At 39.1% G+C, this 11,289-nt stretch overlaps 1 pseudogene; it reads right to left on the minus strand.

Annotated features, from left to right (window-relative positions):
- Positions 1-7,094: 7,094 nt before the first annotated feature.
- LOC129628545 (olfactory receptor 5M9-like) lies at positions 7,095-8,002 on the minus strand (annotated as a pseudogene).
- Positions 8,003-11,289: the final 3,287 nt, after the last annotated feature.

Below are 11,289 nucleotides of genomic sequence, written 5' to 3' on the forward strand. Positions count from 1 at the left end.
TCCATTCACCATTGCAATGGAAAGAATAAAATACTTAGGAATATATCTACCTAAAGAAACTAAAGACCTATATATAGAAAACTATAAAACACTGGTGAAAGAAATCAAAGAGGACACTAATAGATGGAGAAATATACCATGTTCATGGATTGGAAGTGAAAATGAGTATACTACCCAAAGCAATTTATAGATTCAATGCAATCCCTATCAAGCTACCAATGGTATTCTTCACAGAGTTAGAACAAATAATTTCACAATTTGTATGGAAATACAAAAAACCTCGAATAGCCAAAGCTATCTTGAGAAAGAATGGAACTGGAGGAATCAACCTGCCTGACTTCAGGCTCTACTACAAAGCCACAGTCATCAAGACAGTATGGTACTGGCACAAAGACAGAAATATAGATCAATGGAACAAAATAGAAAGCCCAGAGATAAGTTCACGCACATATGGATACCTTATCTTTGACAAAAGAGGCAATAATATACAATGGATTAAAGACAATCTCTTAAACAAGTGGTGCTGGGAAAACTGGTCAACCACTTGTAAAAGAATGAAACTAGAGCACTTTCTAACACCGTACACAAAAATAAACTCAAAATGGATTAAAGATCTAAACGTAAGACCAGAAACTATAAAACTCCTAGAGGAGAACATAGGCAAAACACTCTCCAACATACATCACAGCAGGATCCTCTATGACCCACCTCCCAGAATATTGGAAATAAAAGCAAAAATAAACAAATGGGACCTAATTAAACTTAAAAGCTTCTGCACAACAAAGGAAACTATTAGCAAGGTGAAAAGGCAGCCTTCAGAATGGGAGAAAATAATAGCAAATGAAGCAACTGACAAACAACTAATCTCAAAAATATACAAGCAACTCCTACAGCTCAATTCCAGGAAAATAAATGACCCAATCAAAAAATGGGCCAAAGAACTAAATAGACATTTCTCCAAAGAAGACATACAGATGGCTAACAAACACATGAAAAGATGCTCAACATTACTCATTATCAGAGAAATGCAAATCAAAACCACTATGAGGCACCATTTCATACCAGTCAGAATGGCTGTGATCCAAAAGTCTACAAGTAATAAATGCTGGAGAGGGTGTGGAGAAAAGGGAACCCTCTTACACTGTTGGTGGGAATGCAAACTAGTACAGCCACTCTGGAGAACAGTGTGGAGATTCCTTAAAAAACTGGAAATAAAACTGCCTTATGACCCAGCAATCCCACTGCTGGGCATACACACTGAGGAAACCAGAAGGGAAAGAGACACGTGTACCCCAATGTTCATCACAGCACTGTTTATAATAGCCAGGACACGGAAGCAACCTGGATGTCCATCAGCAGATGAATGGATAAGAAAGCAGTGGTACATATACACAATGGAGCATTACTCAGCCATTAAAAAGAATACATTTGAATCCGTTCTAATGAGGTGGATGAAACTGGAGCCTATTATACAGAGTGAAGTAAGCCAGAAAGAAAAACACCAGTACAGTATACTAATGCATATATATGGAATTTAGAAAGATGGTAACAATAACCCTGTGTACGAGACAGCAAAAGAGACACTGATGTATAGAACAGTCTTTTGGACTCTGTGGGAGAGGGAGAGGGTGGGAAGATTTGGGAGAATGGCATTGAAATATGTATAATATTATATATGAAACGAGTCGCCAGTCCAGGTTCAATGCACAATGCTGGATGCTTGGGGCTGGTGCACTGGGACGACCCGGAGGGATGGTATGGGGAGGGAGGAGGGTGGAGGGTTCGGGAGGGGGAACACATGTATGCCTGTGGTGGATTCATTTCGATATATGGCAGAACCAATACAATATTGTAAAGTTTAAAAATAAAATTAAAAAGAGAGAGAGAGAGAGAGAAGCAATGAATTACAATCCTGATTTTCAGGTTCTTAAATCAACTTCTTTCGGAGTCAGGGAGCATAGATGCAGAGAAATCAATCTTGGAAATCATGACTGTCAATTGCCAAAGATAAAACTCAAGAAAAGAGAACATCTTTGTTGTTGCTATTTTTTTTTTAATAATTCCAAAAGTATAATTTAAATAGTTAAAAGCACAGCAGCGAGCTTCTATAGTAAACTGCAGAGTAAGGGCTGAATCTGAGATTGGCAATGTGAGAAGGGTTTAAAGGTCAGTGAATCTTTCAAAAGGAACCCGGTACCCCTTCTGGGTAGCACACTGGATTCAGGGGAGGTTGCTGCAAAACCACACGTTTACCAAAGAAACTTCAGATACAGTTAAAGAGCTCCCAGAGAAGAAAGGATGATAGCCTGGGAGACTAAAAAAGACTAAAGTAAAACCAAAGTTCTAACACTGAAACAAAACTGTAAAGAAATATATTAGTTTAATCGGTCTGCATTAACAAAGTACCATTGACTTAGAACAACAAAAATTTATTTTCTCACATTTCTAGAGCCTACAAGTCTGAAGTCAAGGTATTGGCAGAACCACGCTCTCTATGAAGCTCTAGGGGAGGTTCCTTCCTTGTTTTTTCCAGCTGCTAGTGGTCCCAGGCATTCCTTGGCTTGTAAGCATCTTTCCAGTCTCTGCTGTCTTTTCATGATCATCTTCCCTCTACATCTGTGTCCAGATTTCTTCATTCCTGTAAGGACATCACTCACACGGGATTAACAGTCCACCTTACTTCAGTATGACTTCATATTAACAATTTCATCTTCAACGACCCTATATCCAAATAATGACCCTATAACCCAATGATCCTATAACCAAACTCTTAAGTTCTTCAGGTTAGGAACTTAACACATCTTTTTGGGGAACAATTTCACTCATAATAAGTGCATGTAAGTGTGTGCATGCTCAGTTGTTTTCGACTCTGTGTGACCCTATGGACTGTAACCCGCCAGGCTCCTCTGTACCTGGGATATTCCAGGCAAGAATACTGGAGTGGGTTGCCATTTCCTTCTCCAGGGGATGTTCCCCCAGGGATTGAAACCATGTCTCTTGCCTAGCAGATGATTCTTTACTGCTGAGCCAGTGGAGAAGCCCCACTAATAAGTAAGGATAGTTAAAGATGTACTGGCTCAAATGTATGGTGAAAATGCACCTTATCTACACCTGCAAGCACAGTGCAGAAAGAAAAAAAAAATAGCTGAGATTTCATAAGCTTAAGAAAGAGATATGTAAGTACCTAAAAAGGCTAGCAAAATGACCTAGATGGCAGGTCAAAAGGGATCCAAAACCATTTAATGTGAAAACTGGAGGTCTTAAGACTTCCCTGGTGGCTTAAAAAGCCCAAGGATTCATCAAGTAGTTAGGACAAAGGGATATATAGCCTAATATCTGAGATAGATCAGAAGTTTGAGTTTTCTCCTTCCGGTTAAGACAGAATACAAGATGACCTTCTCTCAATACCAGAATCGTTTCTGAAGAGACTTGATCATTCTCAGGTAAAAATCGTCCTAGTGAGTGGTAAGAGGCAGAGGTGAAGTGTCAAGGATATGTTTATGGAAAGGATTATAAAAAGTAAATATAGCACTATAGCTAAGTGAACTCCCAAGATGCAGTGACTTAATAAAGTAATTTATTCCTTTCTCAGGCAACAGTATGAGTTAAGGGGTTTGGGAAGGGCAATTAGACCCTCAATATATGTTTTCCATCTTTATCTAAAAAGTGATCATTTCAGCAGAAACATTTTCAAGTGGGAAGGAAGAGAAAAAAGTCCGTATCTAATGGCTTTAACATACAGAAGGTGATCTCTAGGTTTCAGGCATCACTTTCTACTGATGGCTCATTGCCAAGACTTGTCAACATTATGTACCCACTGACAAGGGGCAATGGGAATGGTGGTGAGCAGCTGCATGACAAAGGTTTTACTTATAAAATAAAATGTCAAATAGTGGACACTGAGGAATATGTCTGCCATAAGCATCACAGAAAATGTGATCTTAAAGGGTAAAGTTATAATGATCTCTGTCAATACGATTGTTTCTTGAGCAGCCTATCGTTTCATACTTGACACCAACTTGTTAGAAGTAAACTGGGTGATTTGAAAACATTAAAAAAAAAAAAACTTTGTTAATGTAGTTTCCAATACTAATCAAATGGTACTCTTTCTTCCTGCTCAGAACCTAAAGTTATGAAAAGGAACTTTCCTCATTTGCCTTTTCTCAGAACCAATCTGAGGGAATGTGGCTTGTGGGCAATTAGTAAATTAGCCTGAGTAACAATACTTTCTGTGCTTATATGAATACATCTTTCCAGTGATATTACCACAAGTAAATGTTACTTCTCAGAGTCTTTCTACACATGTTCACTTGTCTACCCCTTTTAATTGGATTAGCCCTTAAGCAAGAATAAACTCATTCATGAGAAATTACTTCTGCTTCTGATTTGCTTTTATGCTGGTATTATTAGCAAGAGTCAACAAGGACAAAAAAAATGTATTCCACTTATATTAAGAATGAAGGTAGAATAAGTGGACACCAATCAACATAAATTGAATAGTAAACATGTAATCAGATCCCAGTGGATACCAGTTTGAGCTGTGCTGATCACATTTCAACACATGTCTGGTGCAATGGCATTGTTTCACAGAGATTCTTATCTGGTTTATCCACTCTAGTTATTAAAAGCTTGACTTAGGCAGCTAAACTGGAGAAGGCAATGGCACCCCACTTCAGTACCCTGCCTGGAAAATCCCATGAATGGAGGCGCCTGGTAAGCTGCAGTCCATGGGGTCGCTAGGAGTCTGACACAACTGAGCTACTTCACTTTCACTTTTCACTTTCATGCATTGGAGAAGGAAATGGCAACCCACTCCAGTGTTCTTGCCTGGAGAATCCCAGGGACGGCAGAGCCTGGTGGGATGCCGTCTATGGGGTCACACAGAGTCAGACACGACTGAAGCGACTTAGCAGTAGCAGCAACAAGCAGCTAAACACAGACCTAAGAATGTAATGTTAGTGACAAGAATTTGGAATCAAACAATAGCTTCATCATAGCAATCAAATGTTTAACAGGGCATTCTTCTGATTAAAAGTTAGATTTTAAATGACAAAAATCCATATTGCTTCATCTTTTTAAACTATGAGAAGGACATGATAGGCTTTAGTCATAAATATTTCACCTATTTAAATTAATAAAGAGAAAAACAACTAGCCAAAATCCAAATCAAAGAGTAGAATCACAGTGAGTCAACAGATTGTTTGAAACACAAATAGTGTTAATTCTAGAGCAATATATACTGAGAATTAATCTTCTGAATTCATGACACTAGTTTGCTGAGGTCTAGTCCTGGTGGATCCAGGGAATTCGAAGGGGAGACAGCTTCAGCAATCAGGATAGGATAGAATTTAAGATATAAAGAGTGGTTAAATAAGGATAGCTCAGTGAGAAAATTCAGCAGAGAAAAGAGGCTGAATAACTTGGTTTATGTGGAAAGCTAATAAAATTCCAAGACAAGGAATTTGCATCACCTACGTAGGCTGCAGGCGTCCTCCCGTTCTCCCGAAGGAGAGGAGACACTAAGGCCTCCCCGGTCAGATCTTAGAAGCCCAGGCATAATTAGTAGGCTTGACGAGCCTCCATTCTCCAGATGGGAATTCAGCCAGAAGGTGAGAGAAAGAACAACATGGGGAGACCAAGCTTTGGTGAACAAGGCCCGCACTTCATTTTCCAAAGTAGTTTTTATACCTTAAGTTGTGCATAGAGGACAATAGGGGAAGGGGTAGAGTCATGCAAGGACAGCAGTCCTTGATCCTTATTGAAGCCAGGCTTTCAAACTTATCATATGCAAAAGTTTAGGTGATTTACATCATCTTCTGGCCAGGAGGCCTGTTAACATTTGATGACCCTTTCTTCAGAAAACTTATTTTTCTCTAAAGGTGATTATTCTAAAGTCAGGCGCCACCCTCTGAAAGCATTAGATAAAGTTGCATTCATATAGGGCAAAGGTGTGGTGGGCTATAACAAGAAAAGAATTAACTCAAGGGTCCAAGGTTACAAACATTAAAGCTACTACTTACATTGCTATACACCAATTATATTAATCAATACACTCCCAGGGACACAGTAGGTAAGAGATATGGAAACTTAGCAGCAAACATTGGCCCAACAAGTGAAAAACTCTTCACCAATACAATTTCTAATCAATCTTTTAACTGCTCAAAGGAATCTGTATTTAGACAATTTAGAACATCTCATGTCTCTCATGGTTGGGAGGCTGTGAACAATCACATGTGGCTGGAAGAACCCTTTCAGGCAGGCTAGAGGACTTCCAAAGGAGTTGGTAGGTTGAAACACTCTTGTCACGCCCAGGAACTTTATTAACTGGAGCTGTAAGTTAACTCTTTTTCAGAGAGAGGTGGTGGGGGACAGCCCCCCATAAAGTCAGAGGTGTAGGTGAGAGCACAAAGCAGTAAAGTAGGCAGACTCTGGTTTTGGGGGTAGGTGCTCGAGAATTTCCAGGGGGACTCCTGAGGCTCGATCCCGCCTTTGCATATGCCGAGGCTCCTTCCTCATGACCTTTGCCACGGGCAGAGTTCCTCACGCTGGCTCCCGGCACTAGTTGAAGATTCTGAATACATTTTTGTTTTCAAAAGTCCATGCATGTATGAATGTTATTGAAAGCTTTCTTGGTAAATGAGAGTTCACCAACTTTTATATTCATGGAAAAGTGATGAAGTCTTAATTTTTCTCATGAACTTATATATTACTTATAAAACAAGTGAAGAGCAATTTTATATAGAAAATATCCTAAGAAATCATATTCGACTCTTACAAAGATACCCTCCAAATTAGCATGTGCTTATCCAAATGTGCTTATCAGTTATCCGATGACTACACTTAGCACAATTTTACATACACTGTGACTATCAGTAATAGATCAGGGTTAGTATGTTTGCACACATAGATAAGGGAGGCTTAGTCCTGAGAATCCATTCATGGGGTGAATGGATTCAGTCTAACCATCGCTGTGTTAGGCTGGACCTCTTAGTATATTTAAGTGTTGCCTGTATACAGTCTATTTTAAACAGGGAATTTATATGCCTGGACATTTATAACAGGAAGTGGCATACACGGAATTATGTATTGTAGGTTCACTGCCTCAAGTTTGCCTTGACAATTGCTTTGTTGACTGCCTCTTTCACATCTTTGTTCCTCAAACTGTAGATCATGGGATTCAGCATGGGAATCACTGTGGTGTAAAACACGGCCACCATCTTCCCCTGCTCCACAGACTCTTCAGTGGGCCTCCTGAGATACATGAAGAGGAGAGTCCTATAAAACATTGTAACAGTGGAGAATGCCTTCCTCCTGCCATTGGCAGAGCGCATGTGCAGCATGGCTGCTCTGCTGAGGGTATAGGAAATGAGAACCACTGAGAGGGAATGTGTGAAATTAATCCCAGCAATAACAATCATGGTGCATTCTTTAATGTGGACCCCTCCACAGGCAGTCTTGATAGAGGAGGGTCAGCACAGTAGAAGTGGTTGATTTCAAAGTTTCCACAGAAGCACAGGCCATATGTCCACAGTGTGCAGATTAGGCTGACAGAGAACCCATAGATGTACGTCACAGAGATGAGATGATCACAGACAGTCCTGGACATTTTACTGCCATAAAGCAGAGGGTTGCAGATGGCCATGTAGCAATCAAAGGCCATCACAGCCAAGATATATACTTCCATGTGGACAAGGGGTGTGAAGAAGTAACACTGCACCAAACACCCCACATAGGAAATGGTTTTTGATAGTAAGTTTTCCAGCATCTTCAGAGTGACATTGGAAGAGAACCACACATCCACAAAAGACAAATGACTCAAGAAAAAGTACGTGGGGCTCTGAAGCTGGAGACTGATGCTGATCAAAATAATCATACCAATGTTCCCTATCAGAGTGATCATGTAAACTACTAGAAACACCACAAAAAAGAGAACTTGAAGCTCCTGATGACTGGTCAAAGCCAGAAGAACAAATTCTGTCACATCTGTGAACTTTGGCATTGCCTTCACTTAGACCCAGTCTGTATTGCCTATGGACAAATTAAAAGAAACAAATGGATTTATTTTATTCTTGAAAATTTTGAGTCATGTTTATTAGTATTCTAGTTCAAATGATAGAAAAATCAATGTAGACTTTGCACAAAGTCTAAAGTAAAACTATATAAATACATTTATTTCCTTTAATAGGCCTTATAGGTAATTATTGCAATATTTATTAGTTTCTTAACTCTAAAACAGACAATTACATTCATATACTACTAGTATTAGACACTTATTTTTGCGAAATTATTACAATGATGTTAACCTCATAGAGTTCCAGTAAAAGTAAAGCTAGACTGAGAGTCATCAGAGAATGACTACATCCATTTCAACGTATTGTCTTATAGAAAAAGACTTGAGACTCATAAATGTAAATATTCAACCAAGGTCAGACAACCACTTTGTGCCAAACAGGGAAGTAAGAAGAGTGAATCATTGAAATTCCATTGAATACTAATTTTGTGTATGATGGTTGCCTCTCATTGTCAATATTAATACACATACACATGCAATATTAACTTACTCATTTTCCTATGACTTGGAAGATATCCTTTTTTTAAAAAAATGTATTTATTTATTTTTGGCTGCGCTTGGGCTCCTCTTGGTTGGGGTGTGTGGGCTTCTCACTGCAGGGCTTCTGTTGTGGAGCACTGACTCTAGGTGAGCAGGCTCCAATGGCTGTGGCTCGCAGGTTCTAGAGCGCAGGCTCAGTAGTTGTGTTACTCGGGCTTAGTTGCTCCATGGCACGTGGAATCTTCCTCCAAGCAGGGATCGAACTTATGTCCCCTATATTGGTAGTCAGATTCTTATCCACTGTGCCACCAGGGAAGTCCAGAAGGTATCTTCTTATCCACACAATTTTACGGGATGATTGTCTTAAACCTTGGTCTTACAATCTAGTCATTGACATACTTTTCTACACTATGTCAGCATATGATACCAAAACCTTTCAACTTATGAAAATCCTAGTCATGTGTTATTTTATTTAGCTATATATTGCACTTGCTTGATTACTGCTGCTTGCAGGATGAGGTAAGAGGTATTTAACAACACGGACTGTATCAGTTTAACAGTTAGAAAAGTAAACTGCAAGTGGTTCAATCACTGTATCAAAATTATATCAATAGATAAATTCTATATACATATAAAATAAAATTCAGGTGCCATGTTTTCAAAATTACTGTCTTATTTCAGTTTCTACTGCTTTTCAGCAACAATCCATTATTTGTCTAATTATTTATTTTCAAATTTAATGTCATTACAAGGAAAATGTCCTCAAGGAATATTTTCTCCATTTAATACATTTCCCCAGATAAGTCTTCCGAGAAGTAAACTGCTCTGAGTATTTAGGGATGCATCTGTAGGATTTACATCATCTTTGGAATTTAAGATCCCCATAATAATATTGCTTTAGGATAATATTATGATATAAATGGGCTGTAGTTATAATTGCTTATAATAATTAATTTACACACATCAAAACCAACTTTATGTCAAATATATTTGCTATATTATATTTATTATTCATTAATTTATATCTAGAAGTAGTCTAAGTTTTGTAATATGAAATTGAACAAGCTACATGAGATTCTGGTTTGTATCATAATTGTTCAGTCCTCTAAGTCATATTCGGCTATTTGAGACCCCATGGACTGCAGCACGCGAGGTTCCTCTGTCCTTCACTATCTCCCAGAGTTTGCTCAGACTCATGTCCTTTGAGTTGGTGATGCTATCTAACCATCTCATCCTCTTATAGTTAGTTGTACCAATAATCCAAGTAAAACTTTGTTAATTAGGTAATTATGGATTCACCAAGCAGAGTCAAGAGTTTTTATACATGAAAATTCTTGGTTTTAGCTTTATCTCCCAGTGAAAATCAGCAACTCTCATCTGGTTTAGTATATCCACACTTAGCAGCCAGAATATCTATGATCGTGAAAATATAGGGTACAGGTGAACACAGACCAGAACTGAAATATCAGTGCCTATGTTATGTGCCCAAATCGTTTTCTCTATGGTGTATATAATTACCATATGAATAATTTCAGGGGTAGGGAAAATACTTCACAGTGATTAATCAAATTCCAAATTGTGAGTTGCTACTAGTTGGAGGGAGACATGATACAATCACAAAGTTTATACACTTTTAAAAATATTTCCTCTTTTAATTTTTCATATTTTCATTCTCTTTATCCTCAATATTTTACATGGCTGGCTGCTGCTGCTGCTGCTAAGTCACTTCAATTGTGTCCAACTCTGTGCGACCCCATACACGGCAGCTCACCAGGCTCCACCATCCCTGGGATTCTCCAGGCAAGAACACTGGAGTGGGTTGCCATTTCCTTCTCCAACATAGCTGGCTACTTCCCAATAACTGAAAAGTCACTTCTTCAAAGAGATCTTTGACCATTCTGTGTGCATCCTGCTTCTTCTTATTTCTGTGTTTATCAGCATGCTCTGTTTTTGTCTCGCTCCATTCCCTAAATTGTCTCATTTGTATATTTTTCATTCACTCCTTTTCAGTCAGTTCAGTTCAGTCGCTCAGTCATGTCAAACTCTTTGTGACCCCATGAACCGCAGCACACCAGGCCTCCCTGTCCACCACCAACTCCTGGGGTCCACCCAAACCCATGTCCATTGAGTCCGTGATGCCATGCAACCATCTCATCCTCTGTAGTCTCCTTATCCTCATGCCCTCAATCTTTCCCAGCTCAGGGTCTTTTCCAATGAGTCAGCTCTTCCCATCAAGTGGCTAGAGTATTGGAGTTTCAGCTTCAACATCAGTCCTTCCAATGAACACCAGGATTGATCTCCTTTAGCATGGACTGGTTGGATCTTCTTGCACTCCAAGGGACTCTCAAGAGTCTTCTCCAACACCACAGTTCAAAAGCATCAATTCTTCAGCATTCATCTTTCTTCACAGTCCTACTCTCACATCCATACATGACCACTGGAAAAACCATAGCCTTGACTAGATGGACCTTTGTTACCAAAGTAATGTCTCTGCATTTTAATATGCTATCTAGGTTGGTCATAACTTTCCTTCCAAGGAGTAAACTTCTTTTAATTTCATGGCTGTAATCACCATCTGCAGTGATTTTGGAGCCCTCAAAAATAAAGTCTGACACTGTTTCCACAGTTCCCCATCTATTTCCCATGAAGTGATGGGACCAGATGCCATGATCTTCGTTTTCTGAATGTTGAGCTTTAAGTCAACTTTCAAGAAGCTTTTTAGTTCCTCTTCACTTTCT

Source organism: Bubalus kerabau, chromosome 15 (assembly GCF_029407905.1).
Source record: "Bubalus kerabau isolate K-KA32 ecotype Philippines breed swamp buffalo chromosome 15, PCC_UOA_SB_1v2, whole genome shotgun sequence".
In the NCBI taxonomy this organism is placed as follows: Eukaryota; Metazoa; Chordata; class Mammalia; order Artiodactyla; family Bovidae; genus Bubalus; species Bubalus kerabau.